The sequence below is a fragment of the Bos javanicus genome, chromosome 12 (assembly GCF_032452875.1).
Source record: "Bos javanicus breed banteng chromosome 12, ARS-OSU_banteng_1.0, whole genome shotgun sequence".
NCBI classification, from domain to species: Eukaryota; Metazoa; Chordata; class Mammalia; order Artiodactyla; family Bovidae; genus Bos; species Bos javanicus.
In genome coordinates, this window is record NC_083879.1 from 57,165,410 (window position 1) to 57,190,872 (window position 25,463).

Sequence of the window (25,463 nt, forward strand, 5' to 3'; positions counted from 1 at the left end):
GATTGGCTCATATCCTCTTCTCTGCATTTCCTCAGTGTCCAGCTCCTTATCCTCCTCTTCATAACAGCAATCTAGCTGTTATTCTCACTAATTTGTGTATACATTTTTACAGGTTATAGCACTGAAATTTTGCAAACAATGACAGCCTGTACCTTAAGAATTCACTTGAGAAACTTTCCCCTAGAAGGTTTTAAGTAAATAGTAAGGCAACTGCAGTGAAGAGGGAAAATCTTCTCCTCCATGGAATGCTACATCAGCAGCCTCTGTGTTCTAGATTTGCTTTATGTTAGTATTTATTTGGGCTTCCCTGGTGGCTCAGAGGGTAAAGAATCCACCCGTAATGCAGAAAATCTGGGTTCAATCCCTGGGTTGGGAAGATCCCCCTGGAGAAGAGCATAGAAACCCACTCCATATTCGTGCCTGGAAAATCCCCATGGATAGAGGAGCATGGAAGGCTATACAGTCCATGGGGTCACAAAGAGGTCTCAGACATGACTGAGAGACTAAGCACAGCACAGTATTTATTTACCATTAAATAAATTAAATTAATTTATTTAAATAAATAAATTCAGTTTAGTTCAGTTCAGTTCAGTTGCTCAGTGGTGTCCGAGTCTTTGCGACCCCATGAATCGCAACACGCCAGGCCTCCCTGTCCATCACCAACTCCCAGAGTTCACTCAAACTCAGATCCATCAAGTTGGTGATGCCATCCAGCCATCTCATTCTCTGTCATCCCCTTTTCCTCCTTCCCCCAATCCCTCCTAGTATCAGAGTCTTTTCCAATGAGTCAACTCTTTGCATGAGGTGGCCAAAGTACTGGAGTTTCAGCTTTAGCATCATTCCTTCCAGAGAACACCCAGGGCCGATCTCCTTTAGAATAGACTGGTTGGATCTCCTTGCAGTCCAAGGGACTCTCAAAAGTCTTCTCCAACACCACAGTTCAAAAGCATCAATTCTTCAGCGCTCAGCTTTCTTCACGCTCCAACTCTCACATCCATACATGACCACTGGAAAAACCTTAGCCTTGACTAGACGCACCTTTGTTGGCAAAGTAACGTCTCTGCTTTTGAATATGCTATCTAGGTTGGTAATAACTTACCTTCCAAGGAGTAAGCATTTTTTAATTTCATGGCTGAGGTCACCATTTGCAGTGATTTTGGAGCCCAGAAAAATAAAGTCTGACACTGTTTCCACTGTTTCCCCATCTATTTCCCATGAAGTGATGGAACCAGATGCCATGATCTTAGTTTTCTGAATGTTGAGCTTTAAGCCAACTTTTTCACTGTCCTCTTTCACTTTCATCAAGAGGCTTTTTAGTTCCTGTTCACTTTCTGCCGTAAGGGTGGTGTCATCTGCATATCTGAGGTTATTGATATTTCTCCTGGCAATCTTGATTCCAGCTTGTGCTTCTTCCAGCCCAGGATTTCTCATGATGTACTCTGCATATAAGTTAAATAAGCAGTGTGACAATATACAGCATTGACATACTCCTTTTCCTATTTGGAACTAGTCTGTTGTTCCATGTCCAGTTCTAACTGTTGCTTCCTGACCTGCATATAGGTTTCTCAAGAGGCAGGTCAGGTGGTCTCATAATCCCATCTCTTTCAGAATTTTCCACAGTAAATAAATTAAAAAGCATTAAACACCAAGTTTCCTCAAATGGTATATCTATTACAGATGACCTATAATTGGCAAAACAGTGAATGTATCATTACATTCTAAACTTAATACTATGACATAATTGAAAATATCAGTTTACTGATTTGTCCTGATTATGTGATCTCTTTCCTATTATTATGGTATTTCCACATGCAAAATTCAGGCAAACTTTTATGAGATACATAACAACACACATAAGTCAAACCTGCTTCATTTTGTGTTTTAATTTTATTAATTTGATTTTTGATTGATTACAAAGTAGTATTTTAAAAACTGTAAACTGACCTTTTCAGAATGGTAAACCTGAAATTCCTGTAAGTCCTAACTATGTGCCTTCATTCAAATCCATGGTTATTTTTGTTTTTTCATATGTAATAAAGTTTTATTTTAAATTTGTTTTAGATTTATAAGCAAATTGAAAGAATATTATAGAGAGTTCTTAAATATATCCATGGTCAGATGTCCCTGTTGTTATTATGGTGCACTTATCACATTCAAGTAACACAATGAACCAATATTGACATGTTACTGTTATCTAACTTCAGACCTTATTTGGATTTCCTTTGCTGCTAAGTCACTTCAGTCGTGTCCGACTCTGTGCGACCCCATAGACAGCAGCCCACCAGGCTCCCCCGTCCCTGGAATTCTCCAGGCAAGAACACTGGAGTGGGTTGCCATTTCCTTCTCCAGTGCATGAAAGTGAAAAGTGAAAGTCAAGTCGCTCAGTCCTGTCCCACTCTTAGCAATCCCATGGACTGCAGCCTACCAGGCTCCTCCATCCATGGGATTTTCCAGGCAAGAGTACTGGAGTGGGGTGCCATTGCTTTTAGGGTTTCCTTTATAGCTCAGTTGGTAAAGAATCTGCCTGCAATTCAGGAGACCCCAGCTTGATTCCTGGGTGAGGACAGATCTGCTAGTCCATGGGGTCACCAAGAGTTGAACTCGGCCGAGCGACTTTCACTTTCACTTCACTTTCACTTTTGTTTCTACCTATTGCTGCTGTTCCAAAATATTATTCAGGGTCCCACATTGCATTTAGTTTCCATGCTTCCTTAGGATTCTTTGAAGTGTAAGTTTTTGAGATTTCCCTTTCTTTTGATGACCTTGACTGTTTTCAGAAGTAATTGTCAGGTATGAGTAGTTAGTTTGGATTGATGTGCTTTTTTTTTTTTTTTTTTTTTTTAATCATTATACAGTGGCTGTGGGTTTGGCTATGAAGACCACAGAGGTTAAGTGTCATTCTCATCAGTTCATATCAAAGGTATATCCTATGCTATCAACATGATATCACTCCTGGTATTGACCTTTATTACCCAGCTGGTATGCTGTTTGTCAAGTTCAGTTCAGTCATTCAGTCATGTTGAAATTTTTGTGACCCCATGAACTGCAGCACTCCAGATTTCACTGTTCATCACCAACTCCCAGAGCTTGCCCAAACTCATGTCCATTGAGTCAGTGATGCCATCCAACCATTTCATCTTCTGTCATCCCCTTCTCTTCTTGCCTTCATTCTTTCCCAGCATCAGGGTATTTTCCAGTGAGTCAGTTCTTCGCATCAGGTGGACAAAGTTTTGTAGCTTCAGCTTCAACATCAGTCCTTCCAATCAATATTCAGGACTGATTTCCTTTAGGATTGACTGGTTGGATCTCCTTGTAGTCCAAGGGACTCTCAAGAGTCTTCTCCAACACCACAGTTCAAAAGTATCTATTCTTTGGCACTCAGCTTTCTTTATAGTCCAGCTCTCACATCCATACATGACTGCTGGAAAAACCATAGCTTTGACTAGACAGACTTTTGTCAGCAAAGTAACATCTCTGCTTTTTAATACTCTGTCTAGGTTGGTCATAGCTTTTCTTCCAAGGAGCAAGCATCTTTTAATTTTATGGCTTCCGTCACCATATGCAGTGACTTTGGAGCCCAAGAAAATAAAGTCAGTCATTGTTTCAATTGTTTAGCCATCTATTTACCATGAAGTAATGGGACCAGATGCTATAATCTTAGTTTTTTGAAGGTTGAGTTTTAAGCCAACTTTTTCACTCTCCTCTTTCACTTTCATCAAGAGGCTCTTTAGTTCTTCTTCACTTTCTGCCATAAGGATGGTGTCATTTGCATATCTGAGGTTATTGATATTTCTCTCAGCAATCTTGATTCCAGCTTGTGCTTCATTCAGCCTGATATTTTGCATGATGTACTCTGTATATAAGTTAAATAAACAGGGTAACAATATACAGTCTTGATGTACCCCTTTTCAATTATAGAATGATTAATCTTTTAATAGAAAGTTACTTTGCTCATCTGACACTTAAGGGCTAGAGAGTTATACTCCACATCATGGAGGGATAGTAACTTCAAAAATTTTTTTGAAATTCTTTGCTGGAAATTTGTCATTTATTTATGTATGTATTCAGTTAGTCATTTATATAAGTACGGGCTAAAGGATACCTAAAATTTGGGGTTATAATTTAATATCATATAATTTTCTTGTTGCTCAACTGGTTCCAGAATTGTTCTAATTTTTTCTTAATTTAGACCTTCCATATCTTGAGTTTGTTTGACCCCAATATTGTGATATATTTTGCTTTTAATTGTTTTGTTACCATTTCTTTACTGCAAGATGCTCTGGCCCATTTTTTTTTTTTTTCATTCCTTACCTTAACCCTATAATCATCTATTTCTTTAAAGAATCTCTATATATATTCCTTTTATTGAAGAATGTCATTAGAAGCCAAGATCTGGGAAATAATGTGCTGTTATAAACTGAGTGTCTTTTATGCCCTTTAGTGGACAGAAGTAGGAAACATATTTGTATATACTAATCTATCTCTCCATATATTTGTACCTATACTGAGTTGAATATGAGATCAGTTGCTGAGGTTTCTGAAATTTATAAAGTAGGACATGCTTCCTCCTAACCATTGCCCCCTTGCATATCTATAACCACACTTTCAAATAGTGAGAAATTTGGATTCTACCATCTGTCATCCATTCACTTATTTGTTCAGTTTCAATGTTTAATGGTTTTAGAATTATTTACCCATATTCACATAGGAAAAAGCTTACCATCTAGAGTCCTGTGTTTACATATATTCCATCTTGTATTTAGAATCTACAGTTAGTGTGGCATCTTTATTGCCCATTAGTTTCAATGTTTATGAGAGAAATTTGTACAGATTAATTTGTTATAGTCTTTATTCTGTATCCGGGTCCCCTTCACTTCAGTTCAGTTCAGTCGCTCAGTCATGTCCGACTCTTTGCGACCCCATGAATCACAGCATGCCAGGCCTCCCTGTCCATCACCGACTCCCGTTCACCCAGACTCATGTCCATCGAGTCAGTGATGCCATCCAGCCATCTCATCCTCTGGCGTCCCCTTCTCCTCTTGCCCCCAATCCCTCCCAGCATCAGAATCTTTTCCAATGAGTCAACTCTTCGCATGAGGTGGCCAAAGTACTGGAGTTTCAGCTTTAGCATCATTCCTTCCAAAGAAACCCAGGGCTGATCTTCTTCAGAATGGACTGGTTGGATCTCCTTGCAGTCCAAGGGACTCTCAAAAGTCTTCTCCAACACCACAGTTCAAAAGCATCAATTCTTCAGCACTCAGCCTTCTTCACAGTCCAACTCTCACATCCATACATGACCACAGGAAAAACCATAGCCTTGACTAGACGGACCTTTGTTGGCAAAGTAATGTCTCTGCTTTTTAATATGCTATTTAGGTTGGTCATAACTTTTCTTCCAAGGAGTAAGCGCCTTTTAATTTCATTGCTGCAGTCACCATCTGCAGTGATTTTGGAGCCCAGAAAAATAACGTCTGACACTGTTTCCCCATCTATTTCCCATGAAGTGGTGGAACCAGATGCCATGATCTTCATTTTCTGAATGTTGAGCTTTAAGCCAACTTTTTCACTCTCCACTTTCACTTTCATCAAGAGGGTTTTTAGTTCCTGTTCACTTTCTGCCATAAGGGTGGGTGTCATCTGCATATCTGAGGTTATTGATATTTCTCCTGGCAATCTTGATTCCAGCTTGTGTTTCTTCCAGTCCAGCGTTTCTCATGATGTACTCTGCATATAAGTTAAATAAACAGGGTGACAATATACAGCCTTGACATGCTCCTTTTCCTATTTGGAACCAGTCTCTTGTTCCATGTCCAGTTCTAACTGTTGCTTCCTGACATGTATACAAATTTCTCAAGAGGCAGATCAGGTGTCTGGTATTCCCATCTCTCTCAGAATTTTCCAGTTTATTGTGATCCACACAGTCAAAGGCTTTGGCCAAGATTTCATTAGATACATGAACTGCTTTCCAAGAAATTGCAAAAGAGTTTATTTAGTGTTTTTCTATTACCTAACTAGTTAACCATTCTTCTAACCTCCTGTATTTGTTTCTTCAATATCCATCAGTCAGAAGTAATATCTTACATAATGTAGTTTTTAAAAAATCCTAGGAAACAGTTCTAATGAGGTGAATTAAACTGGAGCCTATTATACAGAGTGAAGTAAGCCAGAAGGAAAAACACCAATACAGTATACTAACGCATATATATGGAATTTAGAAAGATGGTAACAATAACCTTGTGTACGAGACAGCAAAAGAGACACTGATGTATAGAACAGTCTTATGGACTCTGTGGGAGAGGGAGAGGGTGCGAAGATTTGGGAGAATGATATTGAAACATGTAAAATATCATGTATGAAATGAGATGCCAGTCCAGGTTCGATGCACGATACTGGATGCTTGGGGCTAGAGCACTGGGACGACCCAGAGGGATGGTATGGGGAGGGAGGAGGGGGGTGGGTTCAGGATGGGGAGCATGGGTATACCTGTGGCGGATTCATTTTGATATTTGGCAAAACTAATACAATTATGTAAAGTTTAAAAATAAAATAAAATTAAAAAAAAAAGAAAAAAAATCCTAGGAAAGATTCCTATGAAATAATATATTTTGTAATTTCATATCTCAGTAGTTATTTCTGTGATCTCTCACCAACTGCTATCATCTTAACAGTTGGATGATAGAAGTGGGAAATGAAAAAGTTAACTAACCTTCTTCCATGTAAGGCACCTGATTCACAGCAGAAAAATAAGAGGTTCATTTGGAGAATGCATCAGGAGGAATCAAATTCTCAGGAAGAATTAGGTTCTCCTCACAGCAAAAATTGGAAAGGAACACTAAGAGAAGAGGTTTTTTTTGTTGTTGTTGTTAAGAGTGGATGTTCCTATATAAAGTTCCTGTTCCTAAGGGAAAAGTGAGAATCTGTGAAAAGAGGGGAGTGTGGGGATATGGATTCTGGTAAGAGTCTATACAGAGAAGCAAGAAAATAAGTAAGCCCATAGTGCATAGTGATAAATAATCTGCCAGGCTTTGTTTCTATCAGTAACTCAGGTAAATGACTACATGATATATTTTGATCTAAACATCAAAGCAACACAACTTTTTGTAATATCTGCGCTGCCGGTGTCACCACCAAAGAAGGAAATGACTCTTCAGGACCCTCAGAACCTAAATAATCTAGAACACTTTTTTTCCCCTAAATAGAAATTTTGTGGCTTTCAGTGTTTGACACATGATTTTCTTAAAAAAAAAATGTTACGTGAATAAATCTAGGACACAATTTAGGTAAGAACATCAATGACAATAACATTACATCAGATCAGATCAGATCAGATCAGTCACTCAGTCGTGTCTGACTCTTTGTGACCCCATGAATCGCAGCACGCCAGGCCTCCCTGTCCATCACCAACTCCCAGAGTTCACCCAGACTCATGTCCATCGAGTCAGTGATGCCATCCAGCCATCTCATCCTCTGGCATCCCCTTCTTCTCTTGCCCCCAATCCCTCCCAGCATCAGAATCTTTTCCAGTGAGTCAACTCTTCGCATGAGGTGGCCAAAGTACTGGAGTTTCAGCTTTAGCATCATTCCTTCCAAAGAAATCCAGGGCTGATCTCCATCAGAATGGACTGGTTGGATCTCCTTGCAGTCCAGGGGACTCTCAAGAGTCTTCTCCAACACCACAGTTCAAAAGCATCAATTCTTTGGCGCTCAGCTTTCTTTATAGTCCAACTCTCACATCCATACATGACCACAGGAAAAACCATAGCCTTGACTAGACGAACCTTTGTTGGCAAAGTAATGTCTCTGCTTTTGAATATGCTATTTAGGGTGGTCATAACTTTCCTTCCAAGGAGTAAGCGTCGTTTAATTTCATTGCTGCAGTCACCATCTGCAGTGATTTTGGAGCTCAGAAAAATAAAGCCTGACACTATTTCCACTGTTTCCCCAACTATTTCCCATGAAGTGGTGGGACTGGATGCCATGATCTTCGTTTTCCGAATGTTGAGCTTTAAGCCAACTTTTTCACACTCCACTTTCACTTTCATCAAGAGGCTTTTGAGTTCCTCTTCACTCTCTGCCATAAGGGTGGTATCATCTGTATGTCTGAGGTTATTGATATTTCTCCCGGCAATCTTGATTCCAGCTTGTGTTTCTTCCAGTCCAGCATTTTTCATGATGTACTCTGCACAAAGAAATATTGACCATGCTGTCAGCAAAGTTGGCTTCTGATCTCAGAGCTGTAGCTTTCATATCTTCTGATGTGCAATGTGATGTTATTTCCTACTGGAACTTTTCACATCTGAAAATGAGTGTAAAGAATTAGATTGTTTCTGAGATTCTTTTTATTAATAAAATTATGCAATTTTGATAATCCCCCCATTAGCTATTCACAACTGAGTGGTTTATCTTCCATTTTGATATATGTTACATTAGGAAATAAAAGTAAGGATGTAATGCAAAATTTGGCATCTTTTCCTACATTCAGTTTGCTGCTGTGCATTCTACAGTCTATCACAGTGTTTTATACCACCAGCAGCAATTACCTTTACACTAGCAAACCCCACTGTTAGTCTAGCTGGGTCAACCCACCTAAAGTGTTTCTAATTATTGATGCATTTTTCCTTTTTCAAAATGCTAGACAGTGTTTATGTGTAATCATCTGGTTTACCACCTGTGGCTACTCTATCCATTAGTACAGATATGGACAGCCACAAATCTCCCTCATTGTTTTCTTTGAGCCTCTGAGTCCAATAAATTCTTGGAGTAAAAATACTGGATTTCTACAATATTTAAATTGTGTTTCCTAACTATCTCAATGAATCATGCATATGGCTGTGATTACTAAGCTTATAAGGATGCTGCCTGATTGGTGATTATATAGCAATTTTATTTGTTTTCATTGATAATGTTAATTCCTTTTACATTATATTTGATTACTGTCCTGAGTGAAAAACTTGCTGGCAATTGCTTCTCATATCATGAAGGATACTTGGAAAATATTATTGACCCTAAATAGCTTATTTTGATTATAAGTTTTATATAAAACAAATAGTTTTAAACAATGCATTTTTTCCTGAACAAAATGGCATTGGCATTGTCCATTGGCATTTTTCTTTTGTGTAATTTGGTGTATGTATAATTGTAGGTAATGATGCTGAGAGAAGAAGAAAATAATTTGGGTAGGGTAAATAAGCAGTTTAGAGCTATGTCACTATTTTAACTAAAAACAACTGTTACACTACTGTTTCCTCTTTCTAAGTTACAAATTAATATCTTCCTTTTCTTCTGGCATCTTTTCATTGATAAGTAAAAATTATAACATTATTTAAAAATTAAATAGTACTTCTATTCATATTAAACAAGCTTTCATCATATTCATTTATCTATTTTCTTTTTAAAAACCAATTTTCACGAAGCTTTTTAAGCTTAATTCACTCCCTTTTAAAAAAAATTGTTTTTATAACAGAAAAAAAACATACTTTCAAAATGGACTGCCCAGATAGAAATTCAGGTATTAATACTTAATAACTATGTGACCTAGACCAAGGCGCTGAAACTCCTCTGCCTCTCTTTCCTCTGTCCAGTAAAGGTAGTAGTAATAGTAACCATCTAGTGGGATTAACACGAGAATTAAAGTATATGAGGTTAGCAGTTTTTAAAAGTCTCTGGCATATAACAGTCTCATGAATCACTTACCAAGAGCTGACTTTCTCCAACTCAATTCTGTGGAATAGTTGATAGGTAAATAGATATATAGAATTTTCCATTTTGTCTGCCATTCCTGATGCTAAGTTGAAGTTCCCCTTTTTGGAGCTGGATTCATAAAACAAATTCCCTTTCAAAAGTGACTATAAATATATAAATATATCAGTGGAAGGGTTGATCAGTATACCACCCATTATGCATGTTTTCTCTAAAAATTAAGGTATTAATTGTTTTTCAAGAGTATTATCAGAAGTACACTGAAATATGATAATCTCTTTAAAATATTCAGTGACAAAAATATAAAAGCTCAACTCTATGAGACTAACTGTTGTCATGTGTGTGTTTGTATCTTTCAGCAATACCAGGAACTGAGAATATTTGTAGGCAGTATTCCTTTCCTTTTTTGATTCCCTGTGGTTTCTATCACTGTCTTTTTTCCTTTTTAAGCCCAATTCTTCTGCTCAGCTTTGAGACTAAATAATTTATGGCTTAAGCATGCCTTAGCTTCTAAATAGGGAGAAGGTGATGGCACCCCACTCCAGTACTCTTGCTTCGAAAATCCCATGGATGGAGGAGCCTGGTAGGCTGCAGTCCATGGGGTCTCGAAGAGTCGGACACAACTGAGTGACTTCACTTTCACTTTTCACTTTCATGCATTGGAGAAGGAAATGGCAACCCGCTCCAGTACTCTTGCCTGGAAAATCCCATGGACAGAGAAGCCTGATAGGTTACAGTCCATGGGGTTGGAAAGAGTCAGACATGACTGAGCGACTTCACTTTCTTTCACTTTCTGATAAGTAGAATTTTTTGTGAAAGTTAATGTTTGAATCTGACCCTCTTTTTGGCTGTCTTTTTTTTTTTTCCCCTACTTATCTGATTGGGAAGGCAGTTTGCTATGTCATTCTCTATCACTAGTAATGTTTTTGCTCCTATGCTCTTGATTTTATGCACGATTTCTCTGACAGTATTTGTGTTGACTCCATATCATCCACCATATTCCTTTGTTGGGGCATATAATGACCTAATTTTTAAAATCTACATTTTTTTAAATTTGTTTATTTTAGGCTGTGCTGGGTCTTTGTTGCTACACAAGGGCCTTCTGTAATTGCGGCAAGCGGAGGTTACTCTCCAGTTGCAGTGCACAGGTTTCTCATTGCAGTAGCTTCTCTCATTGCAACCAAGAGGGCTCTAGGGCACAGGCTCAGTAGTTGTAGCATGTGGGCTTAGTTTCCCTGTGGCATGCGGAATCTTCTCGGACCAGGAATTGAGCCAGTGTCCCCTGCGTTGTCAGGCAGTTTGTTAACCACCAGATGACCAGGGAAGTTCCTAGTTGTTTTCCTAACAACATTTCTATTTGTCACTATATTGCCTACTCCCCAACATATCCTATTTGGTTAGGGGAGCTGGATTCTCAGGCTTAGCATCTGGTTCTCTCTGTTGGACAAACACTAGATTGTCACATCCCAAAGTGTCATGTATATACAACACCTTGATAAGCATATATTCAAGTGACAAATAAATGTTTTTTTTTTCCATATGGAAACTTTATATCTCCAATTTGAAAACAATGATTTGCTCATGATTAATAGGGATATTGAGCAGCAAAAGAGGAACATCTGTAAGAATCATTTATGTCTGAACAGTGATCCTCTCTTTTGGTCAGGAGACAGGACAAAGAGGGGGCCTTAGCTTTTTATCTGCAAAAATGGACTGATATTATAAAGAGCCATAGCTACAGTTTTGAATGTAAGTCAAGCTATTACATGAATAAGATGTCATATATTAGAACTATATGAGATTCTGTATTGACAAGGTAATGGGAGAGCTATCACAATACCCTGTAGCCAATAACCAATCCTCCCTCTGTTCCCTTCTGCACACATGCACACGTACTCTAGTTCTGCAGCAGCTGTGCTCATTTATTTGCGATTTGTCAGAATCAGTGTGACCCTGAGATTTGTTTACTAACCATGAACACTTTCCACCTCTAGCCTTTAATTGTATACTTCTGTTTGTTTGGTTCTGCCTGAATTGATTGTATAAATTTGCTAAAGCAAGGATAAATTCACTGTTGGAGAAAATATAAATGGTTGAAGAAAATACTATTTCACATATGGAAATATGAATAGTTATCTTAAATATCATTTATTAAGATTCTCTTCATCACCAGATAAAGTGGTTGGTGGTTTTCTTAGGCTATTCTTAATGGTCTCCATAACAACCTCATGAAAGAAATATTTTTCTGGTGTACCACAACTACTGAGCCTCTGCTCTCGAGCCCATGAGCCTCAACTACTAAAGCCCACACACCTGGAGCTCGTGCTCCATGGCAAGAGAAGCCACTGCAATGAGAAGCCCACACACTGCAAAGATGAGAAACCCTGGTTGCCTTGAGTAGAGAAAACCTATGCACAACAAAGACCCAGCACAGCCATAAATAATGTATAAGTAAGTAAATCTTTTTAAAAGAAGAGAGTTGTTGTTATCCTTATGTTATGCATATATTTTACTATGAGAATTGAGGTTCTAAAATTTCTTCCCATCTCCATGGGCTTTATTTCCAACATTCTCCCTACCCTCCTACATCAGCCTTGAGTGAATGACACTTCAGTTTATGACGCCTTAAATTTCTAAAATTATTTTTGCCTCTGGACCTTTGAATTTTTGTTCCATGTACCTAGAATCTTCTTCTCAAGAAAATTCTATACAATGGGTCCCTTTTCCTCATTCAAGGGTCTTTTAAATATTTACTTATTTTTGCTGCACTGGATCTTCATTGCTCTGCATGGGCCATCTCTAGTTACAAAGTGCAGGGGTCACTCTCTAATTGTCATGTACTGGCTTCTCATTGCAGTGGTTTCTCTTGAGTAGCACAGGCTCTAAGATTTGTGGGCTTTAGTAATTGCTGCACATGGGCTCAGTAGTTGCAGCTCGCAGGCTCCAGAGGCCAGGCTCAGTAGTCGTGGTGCACAGCCCAGTTGCCTCTCCTTATGTGAGAGCCCGTGTTGCCTGTGTTGCCTCTCCTGCACTGAGATGGAACCAGTGTACCCCACATTGCAAAGTGGACTTGTAACCCCTGGACCACCAGGGAAGCCCAAACATCTTTTTATATGACAGCATTCTTCTGGAATGCTTCCTTGACCCATTCTAGGCAAAATTAGTATCGTGTCTCTCAGATTCATCTGCATTTACCTTGGTATATTTTTTAAGTCCCTGATGCTGGGAAAGATTGAAGGCAAAAGGAGAAGGTGGAAGCAGAGGATGAGATGGTTAGCATCACTGATTCAATGGACATAAACTTGGGCACCCTCTGGGAGATGGTGAGGGAAAGGGAAGCCTGGAGTACTGCAGTCCATGGTGTCACAAAGAGCTGGACACTGTGTGGCGACTGAACAAAACCAAAAAATTTTAGATGAAACATCAATATCTGTAATTGCATTATACATTTATTACTTGTTTGGTATTTCTTTTCCCATTAAAAAATTGGCATCTTGGGGTCAAAAAATTAGAAATTTCAGAGCTTTAACAGAAGTACTTATAAACATGCATGCTACATAGGGAATAATTATGTGACAAGTGAGTAATGCAATATTTTTAATAATGTTAAAGTGTATTTATAATTAAAATATATTTTGTTTCTGTATTCATTCTTTTTGGGTTTATTTATATAGTAAATAAGTTATTCTAAGAAGGAAAAAAGTTGCAGTACCTGAAGCGTATATGTATTTTATACTTGTTATTTTATGTTTAATATAAAGGGGATGACAGAGGATGAGATGGTTGGATGGCATCACCAATTCGATGGACATGAGTTTGAGCAAGCTCCAGGAGTTGGTGATGGACAGGAAAGCTTGCTGTGCTGCAGTCCATGGGGTCTCAAAGAGTCAGACATGACTGAGCAACTGAACTGAACTGATTTTATATTTTATGTTCATTATTTAAAAATATAGTCTTAAGTAATGAAAGTTTACAACTCAAAGATATATTACATTTTAGTAATTATTTTTTGCCTTTTCCATTATAGTTTATTACAAGATATTGAATATAGTTCCATGTGATATATAGTAGGATCTTGTTGTTGAAGCTTTAAATACAAATCTATTTTAATATTTATACAATCTCTGATGGATTCTCTTTTTTCTTATGTATTAATTATATTTCATTTTATTAAAATAGATAGCAAGATAATTTGTATCACAGGACTCATTTGATAAATGTGCATAGCTAGTAGAAAGCTTTTTGACTATTGCCAAGATACAGTGAATTGAAAGATGCTGTATTATGGAATAAAGAAGAAAGATTCGTGGTATCTCAGTATATAGAATAAGATAAAAAAACATTTATTTGGTGCTGAAATTGTAATTTACTTTTACAGTTAAAAATTTAAGTTTAGAGAGCATCAACCTATGTGAGGCAAACACTAATAGAACTGCAAGGAGAAATAGTCAGATTCTTTACCATAGTTGAAGACTTCAAGATTTATTTATCAAAAATAAGAAGTTCCATCAGGTAGAAAATCAGTAAGGACATACAGTCGGTTCTCAATATCCATGTATTCATCTAAGGATTTCAAGCATGGATGAGAAATTCCAAAAAGTTCCAAAAAGCAGCAATAAATAAGTGGAATTAGCAATTAAAAACACAATACCATTTATATTAGCACCCATAAAAATAAAATGCTTATGTGCATATCTAATAAAACATATTCAAGCTTTATATAAGCCACACAATTCTGATGATTGAAATTAGAGAACACCTAAATATTGACATTCTAGAAAATGTCCCTACTAATTGAGAAGTACATTAGAAATTTGTTGATAAAAATAGACACATTGTAAACTTATGTGCAGTATAATACCAGGTTCTATCATTCAACAACAAGTTTCAACTCATATTAACTACCTGTTGTATGCCAGGAATCATGCTAAGTAGTGAGAATAGAGCAGTAAATAAAATACAGAATTCCTCCTCTTTGTCCATAAATATTCCAGTGTTCATGCGAGAGACCAACTTAAGAAAATAATTGTATAAAGTCAAAATGTCTGCTAGTGTTGTTTTACAAAAAACAACACAAGTGATAAATTATGAAAAAATGTGAAAGAACAGTGCTGTTTTATATGGAGTGATGAAGTGCCAGAGATACTGGAAACTTGAATAGAGATCCATCCAAAAGGAGTGAGGAATGCCTTGTGAATATCTGGGGAGCATGAGTCGATGTGAATAAGAAACATCTAGACTCTGAGGCAGGAGTGTGCTAGGCTTGTCTAATAATGGGGTGGCAACTGAATTAGAACAGAATAAAGAAGATGGAGAGTGAAAAATGATGTAAAGACAGCTAGGAACTATATCGTAAGTGACAGTATACATCATGGTGTTTTCTTTGGGTTCTGCTGCATGAAATGGGGAGGAATGTTAAAATCTCCTTGCTGGGAGTTGCAGTTTTGAAAACAAGTCTCTATTTATTATGTGAAGAAAGGAGTATAGGGAAGCAAGTATAATGCAGAGAGACCATGTATGAGATTTTTTTAATTGTCTATGAAAGAAATCATAGGGTCAGAATATAGGTACAGGAAGTAAAAAGAATTTGCTTTCTTGATATATTCAAAAGAAAAATTGACAGATTTGTTAGTGGATTAGAATTAGTGTCTGACAGATGAATGTTAATTTCAATCTTTGTGAGTAGCTGAAACAACATTTGTTTTTAATTAGGTGAGGGAATAGGGAAATAAGCAAAAGGCATAAAAGTTGTCAGTGAGAAACAAGAGTTAGTACTTAGAAATATTAATTTTGTGATGCTTATTAGATATCCTGGTGGGAATGTTGAGTCAGCAGTATAAATATTCACATTTTTAACTTACAGATTTCTAAATTTATATTATACCACTGCTTTGGATAAAATTAATATTTTTACTTGATGTAAAATAGAAATGTCTTATTTAAACATGGTCTTGACTGTCCAGAATGCTTATTTTCTTATCTTGAACATAGATCACAGCTTATTTTATGGTTACTTTCCAGGTTACCAGGATGATGCTTATGTCCTACTCGAGATTCACAATGAGAAAATACACTGAAGAAATGGACAATATGATGCTTTTATCTAATCAAGGTAAAAGAAAAAAAATCTCATAATATTGTTGTTTCAGACACTCTGGTCAATATTAACTGAAAAATGTGTTTTATCTCAAAACTAAATACATATATATGTATGAGAGAGAGAGAGAGAGAGAAAGGCAGAGAGGGAAGATTTCTGCTAAATAGAAAAACTTGAAAATAATTAAGAAGTTTCTTAGAAATATATCAGTGACTAGAATTGAGTTGGTTTTAGAAGTAGAAGGATGATTTCAATGTTCACCTTTTCACATATTCCCTTTCCTACTTGACTAGGAATTAGAGTAAATTATATCCTTAACATGATTATAGAAATTCTTCTACCTAGTTCTTAGTGGAAGTTTTTAGTAAGTTGTGGGCATGCAAGGTGAAATTTGTCATTTCAGAAAAAAAGGACTGTGCCAGGAAATAAGAAATGGTTGTTGATTATTTATGTAACATTACAGGGAGCATCTTAAGATAGTGATGATATATGCTCTGTAAATGAACCAAGTCCTGCTTTTATTACTTCTGGCCATAGCAACCTGAAATATAGATTAGCACTGACTTGAATGATCTCTCTGGAAAAAAAAAAAGGTACTGATCAGAATTCTGTTTTTAAGAGCCCCTAAGAAAAAGATTGGAGAAGGCAATGGCACCCCACTCCAGTACTCTTGCCTGGTAAATCCCATGGATGGAGGTGCCTAGTAGGCTGCAGTCCATGGGGTCGCTAAGAGTCGGACACGACTGAGTGACTTCACTTTTCACTTTCATGCATTGGAGAAGGAAATGGCAACCCACTCCAGTGTTCTTGCCTGGAGAATCCCAGGGACAGAGGAGCCTGGTGGGCTGCCGTCTATGGGGTCGCACAGAGTCGGACACAACTGAAGTGACTTAGCAGCAGCAGCAAGAAAAAGATCTTAGAATGCTCCCAAGTCAAATGTATTAATAATTCCTTTATTTGGTTCTAATACACATATAAGGACAGGGATGTGGAGGAGCAGGCAGTGGCATAAACACTAAGTAGCCTTTGTGAAAAGTTATATTTTGGAGGTGGGTCCAGACAGTTATCATAGGAAAGGTCTTATAATTAATGCCATATGCTGCTTGAGAGTGCTTCCAAGTCCCTATCTATTAACTTTGTCTTTGTGGTTTAAGGTTGGTTGATGAATCACAAAGCAAGTTTTTAGAATGTTTCCGTCTTACCATTTTCTCTTATAATTATCAGTATCATCATGACAGTATCTAATTTAATGTTTTAAATTGCAAATGTTCAGCATTTTAGAAAGGTGTATTAGTAGGTTTTCTGTATGCTCAACTGGGAAAATAGCCAAACTTTATTATACTGTTTTCAACTCTAAAGAGCATACTAATACACAGACAAACTTTTATATATCTATTTCTTCTTTGATTACTGGAGATAATGTTCCTTACCATTGTTTTTGGCATTAAAATAAGATATGGAGAAAGAAAGCTTGCAAATACTTGATTTTTGTTTTGTTCAAATGATGAGATTTTATTTTTACAGTTAAAAGAGTAATAATTTGAATAGACTGTATATTACACATAATAAGCACCTACAAATGACCTTCTAGATTACTAACATATTAATATGATTTGAAACCTTAAATTATGAGGGCTGCTGCTTGCATGTGATACTAAGAAAGACTCTAGAGCATATCTAAATGTTGAGCTTCAGTTAGAACTATGTCATCACCCAGAGAACATCCCCTCTACTAAATGTCTTTTAAGCAGACCATTAACATAGGCAGTGATTAATATGACACTGTAAATGATTAAGCAGGTGGCAACTATTAGGTAGCTTAGCAGGATTTAACTCAAGTGTAGAAATTCAAAACCCCAAATAGAGTTCCTTAATGACTTCTTAGTAATTGTGCTGAATTACTAATATAGTATTAAGTGTCTTTCAATTGAACTCAGGTGTAAAAACATGTGAACATTTACTAGCTTTAAAAATCTTGTTCAGATTTAGTGTTTGTTCCATTCATTTTTTTCTGCAAAGTGAATAATCACTATACCTCCTTGCATTTTCTTGCTTTCAAAATTATAGAAGCAAAACGTAACATATCAAACTGCAATGCTTCCTTCCCTCTTTACTTCCTTCTTATATTCATCCCTCTTTTCCTTCCTGCCATCTTTCTATTTCTCTCTTGTTCTTCCTTTAGTAAATTATAGCATTCTGATGAATATGAAAATGTATCCCACTGCCTTTTAATTTTTATTCCTTAGTCTGTAGAGAGTTAAACTGTCTTTTAACATTTTTTGTCCATTTTCCTTCCTTTGTAAATTGCTTGTTTATATATTTTGCCGCTTATCATTTTGAGATGTTTTTAATATTTTAATTGGAAGATAATTGCTTTACAATATTGTGTTAGTTTCTGCTGTACAACAACATAAATCACCTATAAATATACACATATATCCCAAACCTCTTGAGCCTCCTTCCCACCCCTATCTTACCTCTCTAGATCATCACAGAGCACTGAGCTGAGCTCCCTGTTCTATACAGCAGTTCCCACTGTTTTACAATGGTAGTGTATATATGCACATTGAGATTTTGCTTGATTTCATATGGATTTGGTAAAACGTCTTTCTCTATTTTGTATATTATTTTTGTGCATAAGCACTGAAAGTTGACTTATCATATTTTTTTTAATAATGCCTTCTTCATAGAAAAGTTTTCAGTTTAATCAAGTAAGATTTATTATTTCTTTGTGTATATCTACCTGTCATCTTGTTTCAGATGATTAGTCTATCCTTGAGGCCTATAGGAAGTCCCTGTATTAGTAACAAGGGTTTAATGAATTTTGTACTTCTAGGGATTTTTAGTAGATTTCAGGGCTTCTAAGTTCATAGTATTTTTTGTAATAAAATGTCTTAGAATCTAAGAATCTAATAAAAAACTTCATTATAAATTACTCTTGACTATAAAGGAAAGTGTTGAGGCTTTTATTTTACGGAAAAGCCATAGAGATTTATAATCTGACACTATTATGTGTAATTTTCCTTTACATGTATAATTCATACTGTAGAAGAAATATGTGCAGTTAAGCATATTTTTCCCAGCAAAGCATAAGAACTTGGCTGAAACACTGCCTTTTATTAGCAAACTCTCATATTTAAAATAGAGGTTTTGTCTTACATTCTGATTAACTATTATAGAGTTTCAAGTCAACATTAGTCTCAAGACTTAAAGCAATTGCCAATTAATTAATTCCTACTTTTGAGTGTTTTTTTCTTTCTAGTTTAAACTAAGAACATGTAAAGTCAATTTAAAAATTCCCATGATCCTTTTCATTTGGAAAATACTAAAACAAATTGAATATTCTCTGAAAATAATTTAATGTATTTAAACAAAAAAATGCAGAAATACTCATCTGTGAAATATTAACTATATGTGAAATATAAAAAATCTACATACTTTAATATATCACACTTATTTGCAGATAATTTCTGAAACAGTATGTATGTTTATTTCTATAAACTAGAATTCTAAGACAGAAAATAAATAGCAAATTTAAAAATTCTCAATAAAATGTTCATAGAAATGTAAGCATAGAAATATATCTTCCTGTAAAATCAATTCATATATTTTTTAGACATGTGCCTAATGCACATTGACTCTGAAGCCCCATAATGATATTTATATGTGAATGTATGAATTTTCATTGAGTTACTTAGAATAAAAGTCTAAGAGCATTAGAAATGATTGCAAACTGAAAGGCTATTTTAGTAACTTAATAGAAAAGTAATCTTTTTTTAGTGGTTCAATAATTTTCCCCCCTGGTTAAAAATTTAGTCCTGAGAATAGCCAATATGCAAAGGCCAGCAAAGGAAATATAAATGTTTAAAGCCTGAGTGAAATCATGATGTACTACAAAATGCATATGCTTAAAAAATTGTTTATTTTTAAGTATCCATAGTAAATTTAGTTGAAATTTAAGATATGAAATTAAATACTGATTATTCTTAATTTTTGTAATTAATGGTGTTACTATGTGTACATAGTAGCTTTTCATTTGCTTATAGTTTATACTTTAAATATTCATACACTTGTTTTCAAAATAATGGACATCTGCTAATTTCCTATTCAATACCAGCATACCTCATTTTACTGTGCTCTACTTTATTGAGCTTCACAGATACAGGGTTTTAATAAATTGCAGATTTGTAGCAACTCTTAGTTTAGTAACTCAATGGATGCCATTTTTCCGACAGCATTTGTTCAGTTCATGACTCCATGTCACATTTTAGTAATTTTCCCAAAATTTCAAACTTTGTAAATATTATTATATTTGTAATGGCAATAGGTAATCAGAGATTTTTGATGTTACTATTGTAATTGCTTAGGGGTGCCATGGCGTCACTCAGGTAGGATGATGCCCTTAATTGATAATTTTTGCACGTGTTTTGACTGACCCTTACTCACCTTTCTTCCTCTTCTCGACCTCCCTTTTCTCAGATACAACAGTATTGAAATTAGGCCAATAAATAATCCTACAGTTCCCTGTAAGTTGTTAAAGTGAAAAGTTGCAGATCTCTCTCTTTAAATCAAAAGCTAGAAATAAATAAGCTCAGGAGGGAAGTTCTGCCAAAAGCCTAAATAGGCTGGTATCTAGAAATCTTGTGCCAGTTAGTCAAGTTGGGAATGCACAGGAAAAGTACTTGAAGGAGATTAAGAATCAAAGTCAACCCACAAATAGGAAAGCAAGGCAGCATTATTGCAAATATGGGGAAAGTTTTAGTGATTTGGATAAAAAGTCAAACTAGCCATATCATTCCTTTAAGCAATGGTTTAACCCAGAGCAAGCCTCTAACTCTTAAATTTTTTGAAGACCAATAGAGGTGAGGAAGGTGCAGGAGAAAAGTGTGACACTAGCAGAGTATGGCTCCCAAGGTTTAAGGAAAGAAGCCCTCTCCATAACATAAATGTACAAGTTGAAGCAGGTGCTGATGTAGAAGCTTCAGCAAGTTACTCAGAAAATCTGACTCAGTTAACTAAAGAAGGTGGCCTCACTAAAACAGACTTTCAGTGTAAATAGAGCAGCTTTGAAAGTGAAAGTGAAAGTCACTCAGTCATATCCAACTCTTTGCAACCCCATGGACTATATGAGTTCAGTTCAGTTCAGTCCCTCAGTGTGTCCAACTCTTTGTGACTCCATGGACTGCAGCATGCCAGGCCTCCCTGTCACTCACCAACTCCCAGAGTTTACCCAAACTCATGTCCATTGAATCAGTCCAACCATCTCATTCTCTGACATCCCCTTCTCCTCCTACCTACAGTCTTTCCCAGCATCAGGGTCTTTTCCAATGAGTCATTTCTTCCCATCAGGTAGCCAAAGTATTGGAGTTTCAGCTTCAACATGAGTCCTTCCAATGAACACCCAGGGCTGATCTCCTTTAGGATGGACTGGTTGGATCTCCTTGAGAGTCCAAGGGACTCTCAAGAGTCTTCCCCAACACCACAGTTCAAAAGCATCGATTCTTCAGCACTCAGCTTTCTTCACAGTCCAACTATCACATCCATACATGACTACTGGTAAAACCGTAGCCTTGACTAGGTGTACCTTTGTTGGCAAAGTAATGTCTCTGCTTTTGAATATGATATCTAGGTTGGTCATAACTTTCCTTCCAAGGAGCAAATTATTTTAATTTCATAGCTGCAATCACCATCTGCAGTAATTTTGGAGCCCCCCCAAAAATAAAGTCAGCCACTGTTTCCACTGTTTCCCCATTTATTTGCCAAGAAGTGATGGGACCAGATGTCATGATCTTAGTTTTCTGAATGTTGAGCTTTAAGCCAATTTTTTGACCCTCCTCTTTTACTTTCATAAAGAGGCCCTTTAGTTCTTCTTCACTTTCTGCCATAAGGGTGGTGTCATCTGCATATCTGATGTTATGGATATTTCTATCAGCAATCTGATTCCAGCTTGTGCTTCTTCCAGCCCAGCGTTTCTCATGATGTACTCTGCATATAAGTTAAATAAGCAGGGTGACAGTATGCAGCCTTGACATACTCCTTTTCCTATTTGGAACCAATCTGTTGTTCCATGTCCAGTTCTAACTGTTGCTTCCTGACCTGCATACAGGTTTTTCAAGAGGCAGGTCAGATGGTCTGGTATTCCCATCTCTTTCAGAATTTTCCACAGTTTATTGTGATTCACACAGTCAAAGGCTTTGGCATAGTCAATAAAGCAGAAAGAGATATTTTTCTGGAATGCTCTTGCTTTTTTAACGATCCAGTGGATGTTGACAATTTGATCTCTGGTCCTCTGCCTTTTCTAAAACCAGCTTGAACATCTGGAAGTTCATGGTTCATGTATTGCTGAAGCCTGCCTTGGAGAATTTTGAGCATAACTTTACTAGCTTGACAGATGAGTTCAATTGTGCAGTAGTTTGAGCATTCTTTGGCATTGCCTTACTTTGGGATTGGAATGAAAACTGACCTTTTCCAGTCCTGTGGCCACTGCTGAGCTTTCCAAATTTGCTGGCATATTGAGTGCAGCACTTTCACAGCATCATCTTTCAGAATTTGAAAGAGCTCAACTGGAGTTCCATCACCTCCACTAGCTTTGTTCGTGGTGATGCTTTCTAAGGCCCACTTGACTTCAGGTTCCAGGATGTCTGGCTCTATGTAAGTGATCACAGCATCGTGATTATCTGGGTCATGAAGATCTTTTTTTGTATAGTTCTTCTGTGTATTCTTGCCACCTCATCTTAATATCTTCTTCTTCTGTTAGGTCCATACCGTTTCTGTCCTTTATTGAGCCCAGCTTTGCATGAAATATTCCCTTGGTACCTCTAATTTTCTTGAGGAGATGTCTAGTCTTTCCCATTCTGTTATTTTCCTCTATTTCTTTGCATTGATCACTGAGGAAGGCTTTCTTTTCTCTCCTTGCTATTCTTTGGAACTCTGCATTCAGATGCTTATATCTTTCCTTTTCTCCTTTGCTTTTTGCTTCTCTTCTTTTCACAGCTATTTTAAGACCTCCCCAGACAGCCATTTTGCTTTTTTGCATTTTTTTTTCCATGAGGGTGGTCTTGATCCCTGTCTCCTGTACAATGTCATGAACCTCAGTCCATAGTTCATCAGGCACTCTATCTATCAGATCTAGTCCCTTAAATCTATTTCTCACTTCCAATGTATAATCATAAGAGATTTGACTTAAGTCATACCTGAATGGTCTAGTGGTTTTCCCTACTTTCTTCAATTTAAGTCTGAATTTGGCAATAAAGAGTTCATGATCCGAGCCACAGTCAGCTCCTGGTCTTGTTTTTGCTGACTGTATAGAGCTTTTCCATCTTGGGCTGCAAAGAATATACTCAGTCTTATTTTGGTGTTGACCATCTGGTGATATCCAGGTGTAGAGTCTTCTATTGTGTTGTTGGAAGAGGGTGTTTGCTATGACCAGTGTGTCCTCTTGGCAAAACTCTATTAGCCTTTGCCCTACTTCTTTCCATACTCCAAGGCCAAATTTACCTGTTATTCCAGGTGTTTCTTAACTACCTACTTTTGCATTCCAGTCCCCTATAATAAAAAGGACATATTTTTTGGGTGTTAGTTCTAAAAGGTCTTGTAGGTCTTCATAGTACAGTTCAACTTCAGCTTCTTCAGCATTACTGGTTGGGGCATAGACTTGGATTACTGTGATATTGAATGGTTTGCTTTGGAAACAAACAGAGATCATTCTGTCATTTTTGAAATTGCATCCAAATACTGTATTTCAAACTGTTTTTTTGACCATGATGGCTACTCTATTTCTCCTCAAGGAATCCTGCCCACAGTAGTAGATATAAAAAGCATCTAAGTTAAATTCACCCACTCCAGTCCATTTTAGTTCGCTGATTTCTAGAATGTCGACATTCATTCTTGCCATGTCCTGTTTGACCACTTCCAATTTGCCTTGATTCATGAACCTAACATTCCAGGTTCCTGTGCAATATTGCTCTTTACAGCATCGGACCTTTCTTCTATCACCAGTCACATCCACAACTGGGTATTGTTTTGCTTTGGCCTCATCCCTTCATTCTTTCTGGAGTTATTTCTCCACTGATCTCCAGTAGCATATTGGGCACTTACTGATCTGGGGAATTTCTCTTTTGTATCCTGTCATTTTGCCTTTTCATACTGTTCATGGGGTTCTCAAGGCAAGAATACTGAAGTGGTTTGCCATTCCCTTTTCCAGTGGACCACGTGCTTTTAGACCTCTCCACCATGACCTATCCATCTTGGGTGGCCCCACACAGCATGGCTTAGTTTCATTGAGTTAGACAAGGCTGTGGTCTGTGTCATCAGATTGGCTAGTTTTCTGTGATTATGGTTTCAGTGTCTGCCTCTGATGCCCTCTCGCAGCACCTACCATCGTACTTGGGTTTCTCTTACCTTGGACGTGGGGTATCTCTTCACGGCTGCTCCCGCAAAACACAACCAGTGCTCCTTACCTTGGACAAGGGGTATCTCCTCACAGCTGCCCCTCCTGACCTTGGACGTGGAGTAGCTCCTCTCAGCCCTCCCGCGCCCACTCAGCCACCACTCCTTGGACGCAGCTTTATATTGGAAGAATATGCCATCTAGGACTTTAATAGAACTTCCCTGTTGCTCAGATGGTAAAGAATCTGCCTGCAATGCAGGAGACCCAGGTTCAATCCCTGGGTTGGAAGAAACTCTGGAGATGGGAATGGCTACCCACTCCAGTATTCTTGCCTGGAGAACCTCATGGACAGAGGAGCCTTGTAGACTACAGTCCATGGGGTCACAAAGAGTCGGATACAACTAAGCGATAATACTACTACTACTAAGTCCAGAATGGGCTCCAGCTAAAATGTGAAAGAGTGGCAAAGGAGAAAACACATCTACCATTGAAGGAAATATCTACCTATGTCTACCTAAGGACTTTAATATCTAGAGAGAAGTCAATGCCTGACTTCAAAGCTTCAAAGCACAGGCTGACTCTCTTGTGAGGAGCTAACACAGCTGCTGTCTTTAAGTTGAAGACAATTTTTTTTACTGATTTGAAAGTTCTAGGGCCCTTAAGAATTATGCTAAATCTCCTCTGTGTATGTTCTGTAAGTGAAATAACAAAGCCTGGATGACAGCAGATTTGTTTACAATATGGTTAACTGAATATTTTAAACCCACTGTTGAGACCTGCACTCAGAAAAAGAAAAAAGACTACTTTCAAATTATTACAGCTGATTGACAATGTACCTGTCACCCAAGAGCTTTGATGGAGATATACAATAAAATTAATTTTGTTATCATGTCTGCTAATACAACATCCACTCTGTAGCCCATGGATCAATGAGTAATTTCAAGTCTTATTATGTAAGCCTATTTCATAAGGATATAGCTGCCATATATAGTGATTCTTCTGGTGAATCTGGACACAGTAAATTGAAAACCTTTTGAAAAGGATTCACCACTCTAGATGCTATTAAGGACATTCATGATTCATAAGAAAAGGTCAAAATATCAACATTAATAGGAGTTTGTAAAGAGTTAGTTCCAACCCTCAAGGATGACTTTTAGGGGTTCAAGATTTCAGTGGAGGATATGTGATGGAACGTAGCAATAAAAATAGAATTGAAAGTGGAGCCTGAAAATGTGACTGAATTGATGCAATCTCATGATACAGTTTTCATGGATGAGA